This window comes from Corvus cornix, chromosome 5 (genome assembly GCF_000738735.6).
Source record: "Corvus cornix cornix isolate S_Up_H32 chromosome 5, ASM73873v5, whole genome shotgun sequence".
Classification (NCBI taxonomy): Eukaryota; Metazoa; Chordata; class Aves; order Passeriformes; family Corvidae; genus Corvus; species Corvus cornix.
In genome coordinates, this window is record NC_046335.1 from 53,952,030 (window position 1) to 53,964,460 (window position 12,431).

The following is a 12,431-nucleotide window of genomic DNA, read 5'->3' on the forward strand; positions in this document are numbered from 1 at the left end:
AGAAACTTATTGGGAAGCAAGTAAATAAGTTCCCCACCCCCAGGCTATGCAGGTCATCATGTCCTCTTCTGCTGACTATGAATGAAGAAAAAAGTACAATCCTGACTCTTTAAAGTACACACAAAACTCAACAACTTGGTGCAGGCCTATGCCTTAAGTTTTGTCATCTCCCTTCTGCAACACCTGGCACTTTGATAGGAAAGAACACAACACTGAAATCAGCTTTGACTGGTGAACCTGGGCTCTGCAATTTGTTTGTGTAAATTCCTTCCTGCACCTCTTAAATGAGAACTCAAAGAATCTGAGTGGCTGTTGGTGCTGCAGAGCCTGAGGTCTCTGGATATGGATAAACTGGCCACAAAGCAGACATAAAAGAAGAGAAATAGTCTGGTGGAAAAAAGTGGCTCCTAGAGTTTGAGTCTGATGTATAATTTACAGGCAGTTATTCCAGTGGGCACATTGCAGAGCAATGTCAGAACCATCAGTGTTTCTGAGAGCCTGTCATCACTGTGATGAGCTCACTAACACTCTTTGCACGGTGCTCTACACACTTGTCAAAATTATTCTTTTTCATTATTTTATACCTGAAATAGATAAGAAATCACAGGAACTACTTTATCTTTCAGGAAAACCTGTCCAGCCACCTTTTTTGTTAGTACCAGTATTGGTACTATACTGTATAATATTTTTATGATTTGCTGTGCCTTTTATTCAGGCTTGCCTCTCTTACCCTCCAGTGCCTTAAATCCTTGGGTTCCTGGCCCCAAGCAGGGAGACAGAAATTGAGTGGAAGGTAACCTTTGGTTTGGCTGCCTTGGCTTGGTGTTACATGTCATTTTATACAAAATCACACTGTGCAGAGCTATAGTTAGTCTCACAGAAAAATTCAACTCTCTACAGGATTTTATGCTACTCCTCTAACCCTTCCTCTGGCATCTCTTCCCTGCAGTAGTAAATTAGATTTCTACAGTCCTCTTTATCCCATAATGTATGCTGAAGACCTGGTAATAGGCATATATTTGGAGCAGATGGATGTTTGGAACAGGAGCAATTGTAAAGATGATTTATGGGCTTTCCTACTATTAGTTTAAATCTTGAAATATTTATTTTAAAACTTACTTTTCCTTTTACAATATTCTGTTTTCCATTCTTTTTTCTCCCTTCCAGCATTGCTGAGACGAATCCTTTATGTCATTCTATGTTTTTGTTAGTAGCTCTTTAGCTTGCAAGTGATGCTGCTTGTAAGATAAGTGGGTTACTCTGGGTTTCCCTGTAATGTTACCTGAGGGGGCAAACACTTGGTTTGTGCATGAAGTGGGCTCCAGCCTCTGCTTCTCACAGGGATCTGTCAGAATCCTAATTATAAGTGGTATTTTTACTCTCAGGCTTTTGCCAGGGATGGCAGCTTCTCTAACTTGATGGAAGATTCCTTTCTGTGATGCCACAGCCATGGACTTCACAGGAAGGAAAAATCACACTGTGGGAAGTGACTAAAAATAAAGAGTGAGACCAGAGATCTGGCAGAGTCCAAATGGACACGTTTTAATGAATCCCGATTTTCTGTTGTCCTGTATTTTGGAAAAGAACAATGCAAGAACTAGATAGGTTGGTTGGTTTGTTTTTTTTTTTTAATTCCAGAAGGCTGATTTCAGAAACCATTAATTCAAGCATAGGCCCAAAGTCTGTACATTTGTCTTGAACAATATGTGCTATAGTATTTTATTTCATGTACTTCAAGGTATGTCAAGCAAATTATCTATGACTTTCTCTAAACCTCAGTGCAGTTTTTCAAGTTCCTAGTTATGTTTCAGGAGACCTCAATTAACCTCTTTGTGAAGTTTCCCTTTTTTAAAAGAAATGTTTGGAGTTAGAAAACTGTGAAAGTGCCACTATGTGCTGTTTAAAAGCAGAAAGTAGATTTTGCAGGTCCTAAAATTTTGTTCCTTTATTTAATAAAGCCATTTGCGTGGCTTAATGTGTGTATTTCACCATACTATCTTTTCTGGTGGAATTTTGATGAAGATTGCTCTGAATTGTTTCACATATGCTGTTAGGTATGTTAGTACTAGAATTTAATTTAATTGAAGGATAAAGAAGGCACATTTCAGTGACTACTGTGTACTGTATAATAAGAACAAAAATTTTATTTAAACAAGCCAAGTATCAGTGTTGTTTATTTGTGTCTCATTTGGGTCTCAGTCACATTGGTGACTAAGCAACTGCACAGATTTCAGATGTTTTACTGTATTTTTAAGTATCAGATCAGAATCTTTCCCATTCTCCTCAGCAGGGCTGTCTGCTTTGCAGAGATAATGTGCACATAAGTGTATCATTTGGCAATATAATTATTTATTTATTTTTGCCTTCAGGAGCAGCAGAATTTAATTTTTATTTTCAGAGGAGAGGCTTAAAAAAATGTAAGTGACCACACCCATGACTGCTAGTGGTTAATTAGATCTCAGAAATGTATTTAGAAGAAGCATTGCCTGAGCTGGAGACTACTGGTGTTGTGGTTTATTTGCCCCCTGCTCTGTGGCATCCTGCTCTCTGGAGATGGGGTTGTGACCTTCTGTGCCACTGGAGCTCTGGCTTGGCTTTTGAGTCCTTTTGCAGGCATTGAGCACCACTGCATTACAAAGTACCTCTTGAAGGTATTTTCAGATGATTTGAAATTTCTCTAAAAAAATCTCATTGTGAGCCATGATGAGTTCAGCTTCATGGGGAAGCAGTGGGCATTTGTGTGTCCAGAATATGCCTTGCAAAATTTAATACTATAGCAGTAATTATCATTCTCTAGGATATTTTTTTTTCACATAACAGTTAATAATATTGCAGTAGAGGCTCAGATTTTACAAGGTTTTTTCCTTTTCCTTGAAGCATTACTCATGAATGAAATATTCCTACATGTTCAGTGTAATGATTCTCATTTTGTCCTGAGATTTCCATGAATACAGCTATTGAACTGCAGTAATAATGCTGGATACCACAGGATGTGAATTTTATGCCTTGCAGTGTTGAGAATTAACACAGACTGGTAGAAAGTGGGTCAGGTGCAACTGTATCTATCACCTGTGAGAGGTTGTCCTCAGAACACTGAAAAGAAACTTTTCAAAAAGCATCCAGAGTTTTTCATTAAAAAGTTGTTTTCTTTGGTAATTCCTAAAAGATATTTGGGAATAGAAGATGGTCTGAATTTTACTTTTTTTTCTTTACAAAAGCAGTGATGAATAAGCCTCAAGACTGCTGTTGAAATGCATGCTAGATTTCATAGCACAGCATAATTTGAAGATGGCTTACTTGTAGATCATACAACTATGAAAAACCTATTGATAGCAATCTCCTAGGGAAAACCTTAAGTCTTGGTTTCTTTCCGTTTTGCTTCTTATTCTTCCCTTACCTGAATGTCAGGAAAGTTCCAAGACAAACAGAAACATCTGAAAACAAGGAAATAGGCAAACTATATCCAAACCTGCATTCACTTTTGGGCCATGATTTATGCATCAGGAAGGCTTTGCTTTATCTGCCTAGATTGATGCTCTGCATTAGTTGAAGGTCTTGATGCTGAAATCGTTATTGCACAGTCTTTACACAAGCTCTCAGAGGGGTTGACAGGGACTGACATGAAAAGAGGGCTGTGCAGTGCTGGTTAGGAATCAGATGCTAAAAGGCATATATTTATCTATAGACCAGGAAATCTGTTCCCAGTGTGGATTTGAGAACAGTGTTGGCTGTTGTTACAAACTCTGCATTTTTCTTCAGTAACGTTTAGCACTGCAACTGGAATTAATGAAGGCAATTCTTTGAGCATATGTTCGCTGCTAAGTGTTGTGTGCTGCTGCTGGGACTGCAGTGAGGTGTGCCAGCTACTGGGGATGCGTCTGAAAAGATATAAGAAGGAAATAACCAGAGGCAAACCCTTGTCCTCTGGCCATCTGTTCCAGCCATCAGCAGAAGTTAGAGCATAATGTTCTTATTCAGGGGTGTGAGAGAGTGGCCTGGCCATGCAGTTCAGAGCTCTGCTGGAAAAAAAAATACGAGCCACTAATGTAAATAGACTGTGAGATTTTTGTGAGCACACTGAGTCCTGAGGATAGTGTCCTAGACTGGCTGCAGACTGGTCTCTCCTCTTACTGGTCAGTCCTCATGACAATGGATTTGGTTCCTGCTTTAAAGGGGAGAGGTTGTGGAGTAGGATATCAAAATGAAGTGAGCAGCAGACAAGAGAAGGACAGTGCTGATGAATAAGGCCCTTCTTTTCATCCAGGGGTGGTCTAGTTCCTTGGTCTTTATTCTCTCAGTCCTCTTTCCTTGAAAGACTCCTACCCTGGCAGTCTGCCCTTTTTGAATGCTCACTTCCTTGCCCCATTCCATATGACTCATCCTACTTTGTGGGCTTGTGTCCTTCAATTGGGGTCTCCATTTGGCATGCTCTCACATTCCAGGGTACCTGTGCTTCTTATCATCTCCTCCATCCCAGTGTTTGCCACACTTTCTCACAAACTGTGTTTTTCCATTTTCCCCATCTCACCATTCAGCTTTCCCTTGCTTTTAGCCGCAGTAATTAAACTCCTGCCTGAATCATCCGTCCCTGCCTTCCTCCACCCCCAGTAATAGTCTGTTCCTTCCCTTTTTGGGCATATTTTTATCATTTCCCATTTTCTTCCTTCTTCTGTCCAATGCCTCCTTTTCATGCATGTTTTTCCATTCCCTTTTCCTTCCATTTAAGAATAATTAACGTAGGATACTTTTCATTCAGCTTTTCTAACTCCCCCTGCCTGAACTCCATACTCCATCAGACTCAATGACTCGCATTCAATCACACGAGGGGGCAGGGATAGCATCCCTTGCTGGAGGCAAGGCTCTGGTTTTTGTTGCCTTGGAATTAGAGTTGTATGAAAGCTGTTTGATAACCAGCATGGAGTTTTTATATTGGGAACTGTCACACTCTCCATTCTTCATAACTCCAGTGGAAGGTCCTTAGCCTTCCTTTTCTTGACAGTTAGGAGAGTTCCAGCGCTGTTGGACCGTTTGATTGTGTGGAAGCTCTGTGTGCTCAGAAGGAGTTGGCAGTGACAAAGTGGCCTTTCAGCACAACAGTTATTTTAATCATCTGCAATACACTGTAGATCACTCTGTTGGTATGGCTGCAAAAGCAACATTTCGATGTGTGTGCCAGCTGATAGCAGAACCTCTGTCCACATCAGGGGGCAGCTGTGCAGGGCAGAGCTTTTACTGCAGACTCCTGACATCAGACTTTATGACTCAAGCATTCAGATAATGCTATTAACTGAATCTCCCCTAGCCAGCAGTGGCCAAAAGTTAATGTATGGTCATCTTATCTTTTATTCCATCCATGAGGTAGTTTAGCTCGTTCAGCCCTGATCCACTTGCAGTGTTGCAGTCTGATAAATACCTTTTCCTGTGTCAGATTCAGCACACCAAGTCTAAGAGGACTGGCCTTGTTTCATGGTGGCTCTGTTTTGAATCCCAGTGTGCCAATTCATACTGTGCTTCTATTCCACATCTGCAGTGTCCCATGAATGACAAGTAGTGCAATGCACAGTCAGGGTTTTCTTGTCCTTCATCCCCACGCCTGTCCTGCCACCCTCTCACGACACAGTGCTTAGTGTGAGCACATTTATATGTGCTCTCGTGTTACTGGTCATAGCAAAGCCTAAAATATATGAATGAATTACAGTTCCAGTTTCTAGGTGATGATAAATAGCTGCACACTGGCACTTTGGGGTATTTTGGAAGAATGATTTGGGTCAACTTACAGAAAACATCATCACCTGTGTCAGGTGTGATTTAGAAGCCATATGTGACCACACTGAAAGGCTGCAGTCACATTCACTGAGAACAGGCTTGGTTTGAACTCTTCTGGTAGTAATGGGGAATTCACCCTGTGTGCTTTGGAGGTGCTCTGGGCTGGTGGCATCCTGACTCTGAGGATGACAGCACATAAATACTGCCTTGGCCCACTTTTCAGTACCATCACTGTGATTTTAGCCTTAAAATGAATCTCCAGAGATCTCTAAAGCTTTGCTTGATTTAAAACCCCATTTATTTTTCCCCCCACTTTTTCTCTTCTCTCACGTTTGTCAGATTATTTTGCCTTCAAAAATGCTTGAATGGTTTTTGTTGATAATGTTCTCAAGCACATGTCACTAAATTCAAGTAGCAGCCACATGTATAGATTTGGTGCAGTGACAAACATTCATGCAGAGCTCATGAGAAAAGTGCCAATATCTGTTGATGTCAGTAAGATACTGTGGTTTGATCTGATTATTTCCTTTTGAAATCTTTTCCCATGAAGTATTCAATAGAAATAGTATTTGAAATATTTTAGTAATGTAAGCTCTTATGAGCCTGAATGACTTCTTAAAGGATTTCTGTCTCTTTCCTTATCAAAAGCATGGCACTTATAATTGAAAGAGTTTGACAGGGTGTGGGGAAAATACTCTGTAGTGTCAGACAAAGGAGTTAAAGGATTTTGTCCTACAGAAAGTTAAGAAATAGAAATTGCCTTTTAAATGAACTTCATTAAAATTTACCTTTTCTTCTCAACCCAAGCATACTTTTCTTAAAAAGAAAAATGAATAAAAAGATAACTTTCATAAAATCACTGCCAAGTTCTTAAAGTGGTGGTAAAACTTCCTGCCAGAGCTGATAATTTCAAACACTTCAATTTCTTTGTGATAGAACCTCAAAATTCTTGATGTGTTGAAGGGTCCAAAACATGATAAGAGATTTGCCTAAGGAAGTATTTAAGAGTGTTCAAGTGTATCACTAAATGATAAAGATCAGTTAGCAAAATATATTAATAAATTACAGATTATTCTATGGTCACCACACAAAGGCACATTTATAGGCATTGCTAGATACTTTAAAGGCATTGTGGAACCTACTGTAAGTCTAAAGTTCAAGTACAGAACATTTTAACAAAGCACATGTGAATTCTGAAAAAATAAATCAGTTCACGTTGGCTTTTCTCTTGCTTTTCTGTAGATATGCAATGAGTTGTTTGAAAGTGTTCTCAAAGTGTATTTGATGGCCAAATTTTAAATTACTTGACTTTACTTGTTCACTTCTAGTAATTTCTGGGGATGTTACTAAAATGATGTTCCTTCCTTTCACCCTGGAAAAGTAACCTATTTAAAGTAGTGTGCTTCAAGCAGCAGCCTGGGAAAGCTTTGGGGAAGCTCAACGTAAAACTTTATGGAAAATGTGATGGAGGTGAATAAAAGCTAAAATTTTCATTTATGATGATGCAATTAACAGCAGAAAAATGAAGAGTTAGTGGTTAGGCTGTGAGAGAGTGAGAATTCCTGCTTGTTTTTCCTCACCTGGTTTATTTGGAAAAAAATGTTTTGTTTTCCTTGGGCCTCCATAGCCAGAGGTGTTGTTAACACCACTTCGTGGAACACTGTTGTGAGAGTCTGGGTGTATGTGAGTCCCTATGGATGGAGATACAGGTTATATGCTGAAAATACAAAACCCCTTCATGTTCTTTGTGGTTTTCACAAGTGCCTAGAAGTCTGTTAGGATTTTGGGTAAGTTCTGCAGCTGAGTTCCTACAGAACAGGGCAAATCTTGCTCTCCTGGCAGTCTGATAGGGACAGCTTTTGACTGGGGACCTGCGTGGAGCTGAATTCTCCTGCTACATCCCTATGGCATTTTGCAGTGGAGTTTGTGAATAAACTGATTTTTTTGCGTATTAGTTTCCTTTCAAGCATAATCTGAGAGCAGTGGTAGATGCTTTTTGGTACCAACTCAAAGGACAATTTGCCTTTCATTAAATTTAACAGGGTTTGTCTGCACTGCAGTGTGAACTCTCCACTAAGTAATTCAGAATCATGATGAATGCTAAATAATATGGCAGCATGAATCATTGTTGTTTTCGTTTGGCAGCAGGGAAAGCCTTGATGGAATTGCTAAGTGATCTCAGTTCTCTCCAGATAGCTCAGTGTCGGCTGCTGCATTGTTCCTTTGCTCCTCTCTGACACACTCCTTTGGCCCAGTGCCTGTCTAATCATTGCTTAATGTTTCAAAAGCTGCCACCTTCTATTTGAAGCAATCTTTTCAAGCAGTACAAATACCAGAAGATTTGCATACAGTAGAAATAGAAATAATTGGAAAACTAAAGTAAAAAAAAATAAATAAGAAATGAGATGTTAATAGCATTAATGTTTTATGAAGGTGAAAAAACATACTGCGTAGCTAATCAAATTTTGGTAAAGTTCTAGGAAGCTTAAAGATATTTCTGTGGCTAAATAGATGGTCTATCAGTCTTACGTGCTATGAAATAATTATTCCTCCCAATCTATTGCTCCTAATCTCAAGCTTTGCTCATGTACACGAAGTGGAAAGAGAACAACAAGGTCTTCTAAAATGAGAAACAAGTTGCGACTCATTTGCCAGCAAATAAACAAGTTGACAACTTCTCTGCCAGCAAATAAACAATGATTTCTGGTTTTTTATTGCCATGAATGACTGCAGTGTCAGTACTTGAAAAATGTATTTACATTCCCATATCGAGTAAGTGACTGTGATTCCCTGCCTTGGAGTGTTATTATTACTGTATGGGCAGCAAGTTTGAAACATCTCCCTGTAGCCTGCTTCTTATATGAAATGTCTAGGATTACATTTTAGTGATATTTGTGCCCTTGAAATTTCCTTGTTGGTAGTTCATAGGCTTTGACAACCAGTGAAACTGGGTAGCACTGGGTCTGGTTTTGTATGTTCTCTCATCAGGAATCTCTGTTCCCAAAGAAATGTTTTTTCTCTCTACCAATTTCCCCCCCTCACAAATAGGTAAAACTCAAGGAATACTGAGGCAGAAGTTGTGACTGTGTGTATGGTTAATATCTCACAGGCAAAGACAAAATGTACTATTAAATACTCTTTGTGCTGCACAGTGTTGTATAAAAGGGCAAGGACTGAGTGAGGCTGTGCCATGACAACCTCTGGAATGCCTTGTGTCCAAGAGGGAGACCTGCTAGACACTGAAGGTTCCTGTTCTTCTAGGAATAGATCTTATGGCATCTGAGCTTAGAGCATTAGTCCAACCTGAGAGAAGAGACTTGAGGAAAGCTTTTTTACCAGAAATACTCAGCTATAGCATAGCCAAGGAAAAAAAAAAAAAAAAGTAGGTCAGTTAAAAGAAAGGGAGATTTTTCTGACTGAGAAGCAAAGACTTTGTCCAGAATTCCTTGTTCCTGGGGAGCCCAAAGGTTGTGTAAGGACAAGAGAAACAGTCAAGGTTATTTTGCCTTTTTTTTTTTTTTTTTTTTTTTTTTTTTTTTTTTTTTTTTTTAATGGTCTAGATCTGCACACTGCTAGAGCTATCTGAAGTAAGCAATGTCTGACTTTTGAAATTTTCATTTAGTCTGTCTCCTTGCTTCAGCAATTATATCTCCCAGAAGAGAAGAACATCACAAAATAATGAAGTTACAGGAAACCTCAATGGCTTGTTAAAAGGAACATCATCACATGTGGGTACAGAATGATCACATAGCTCATAGGAAGAAAAATGTCAGATGAAATAAGAGAATTTGTTCTTTAGTTTTACCCTACAAGCCTGAAAAGATCGGTTGTTACAGAGTGATACAGAAGTACTTTACAGGTTGCCTGATACTCAGTTGACCCTGAGCAGTATTTTATGTAACTCTAACTAAACTTTCACTGATCTACTCTTCTTCTGAAATCTGAATAAGTGGCTTTATTACTGTATGCCCCCGTAGGAGCTCTGGGAAGAGTTTGATGGCAGGGAATGTTGGTAGTTCATATCCTTGAAAATTCATTGAGCATGGGAACTGCTTGGTGTTTCTCTCTCAGATGGTCCTACAGCAGCCTGGACTACTCTACAAAGCTTCAGACATCATGTGGGCATGAGCACTTCTGCAGGAGACAGACCAGTAAATCCGGTTTAAAGCAGTCAAAATTGCTGTTTTACTGCATGCTGTAGAATGGGATTTTCTGTTGGTTTTGCAGATGTGCACTCACAGTCCCTGAGGTGAGAATAGTACAATAATTTTAGTGTTCAAGCTTCCATCACAGCTCGTGGTGCTGGTGTGCTGCCTTTCTCAAAATGGTGCTGAGATTAAACTAAGCATGATACTAAATCTAAAGAACAAGACTAGATACATGAAAGCTCTCAGTTGAAAATTACTTTTAAAAACAAAAGGGGGGAAAGGGGTTATTCAGCTACTTTAAGTTTTTAGGGTTTGTTTTACTTTCATTTTTTATATAGCTTTTTTTATCCTTTGCTTATGTCAGTACTCCATCTTTACCAAATATGTAAAGCTTTTAGGTTTTGTTTCTAATTTGAGGAACCAGTCTTGAAAGGTGCTGACTCCTAGGACTGTTGTTCATTAACAGGCTGTGTTCTACAGTGTGATATAGGTTCTTTTTCGTGACATAGAAAAATATTATCCATAAAGTTGTATGATTAGGCCAGAGAGTGTTACCACAAAATGAGGGAAATGCAATCCTTTAATGCATCTTCCAGTTGTTAGGTCAGCTCACATATCCCATCTCCTCAAATTAGAAATGGTTCATCGCTGAAAGAGAGTGTTGTCATCCCAAATGGGTGTAACTGGAACCTCTGTGATCCTGCCAGCTCTCATCAGAAGTTTCAGTTCCGTGGAGCACCCATCTGAGACCTAACAGGGTCTACCAGGAAGAAGATTGCAAAACTGAGCCTGTGTCACTTTCAGAGATCTGTAATTCCTACTGCAAGCTCTGTGTAGGTTAGCATTGTCCAATATTTGTTCTTTTTATCACTCTTGCAATCAGGCACAAAAATTAGGAAGTCAGGGGTCTTTTGAAATACCTAAAAAGAAAAACCTCAAGGAAAGTGAATTAATAAAATGGTCTGTTAAACTAACCATCGTTTTATGGCGCTAAACTTGAAACACAGAGAGATGACTTAAATGCAGTAAAATGGGGAAAAAGAGGTCTAATCAGCTTTACTTAGAGTGGAAAGTGCCCTAGAAAAATATGCCTGTTCCTTCACAATATATCAAACTGAGTTTAATCAACTGTGGATTACTGCATAATAGCTCAATCAACTTCAGGTCAGCAAGAAAGAAAGTAGAGGAATTTTTTAGTAGAACTGTAAAAGAAAGATACATGTTCAATAGTTCGTTTGGCTTCCTGGGTTAGGATTGTCAAAGTTATCAAAGTAACATGAAAAACGGCAGTGTGTGATTTATCTCTCTCAGGATCTTATGCACCAAGAGTTGGCTCTGATCTATGACAAAACATGTTTCAAAAATTGCATGAATTTTGATGGTGTTGCACAGTGTTGTGTGCACCCCGTGGTTTAGAGTTCATCTAGAGTATTTGCTAGAAAAACGCTGAGCTCTCTGGATGGGCTCTGCTACACTGCTGCTCTGGCTCTCTTTTCCCTTCCTAACAGAGCAGTAGTGGGAGTGATTGATTTAGTACAGAACAATGATCACTTAGCTCAGACCAGATACAACCCGAGTTAGCAAATCTGTGTGCTGGAGATGGATTTTATAGCAATTAAGTTTCCACACTCAGAAACTTTTAATTGCAGCAGGTTCCTTTGGTTATCAGAACTAGGCTTTATGCTGGCTTAACTTTCCCTACCTGCCCATCTCCAGTTGGACTAAGTGGATTTCTGATTCTGGTCATTTTTAAAGGTTCCTATCTGTGTGAAACTGCACTTCTGTCTGTGCCATACATACCCATTACAGTAGGAATTCCTGTGATTTATATAACTGGCTGTGGCAGGGGAAAAGTGTTTTTTGTGCCTTTGTACTATATTTTTAAAATTTGCTGCCACTTGCAGTTACCTGTGTAATCACTTACTTGTTCAGTGGTTTCCTGACTGAGAAAGACCTATAAAACCACCAGTAACTATAAAATAAAAATGTTCTGATTTTTTAATGGGTCCTTTTAGAAATGGTAGGTCATTCTCTGTGAGTTTTGGATAATTTGCTTAAAGATAACTGTTGAAATTGAGGTGTAAACTGCCTGCATTATCCTATTACCAGCAGAACCCTTGTTGACTAAGCTTCAGCCCAAGGGCTCAGTAGCATCCCAAAAGGGGCTTGACTAGTGACAGCTGAGAAATACACGAATTATAGAGAATAAACAGCCAGTTTTGAAGGGAGTAGTGAGCAGATCTTTGACCTGTCACTGAAAGTACTGTACATTTATCCTGAGAGAACCTGTATAGCTGCCTAATAGTTCCATGTCTCTGTGGTAGGATGAGGCACCATTGATGCTTTGGCATTGTTCTGGAAAAACCCAGCCAGATTTCTCTGTAAATATTCTGCAAGTCATACTTTAACATGGTTCTGATTCCAGCTGTTTCATCTCCCCTGGGAGACAAAGCTTTGTTTCTGTGGGTGAAGTGCCCAGAAGTGCCTCCAGAACAGGAGGACCAGGAGTGGTAGGGC

At 39.4% G+C, this 12,431-nt stretch overlaps 1 protein-coding gene across 3 annotated transcripts in view; it reads left to right on the top strand.

Moving 5' to 3' along the window:
* Positions 1 to 12,431, top strand: part of GALNT18 (polypeptide N-acetylgalactosaminyltransferase 18) — a 207,314-nt gene that overhangs the window by 103,443 nt on the left and 91,440 nt on the right. The window lies entirely within an intron of this gene.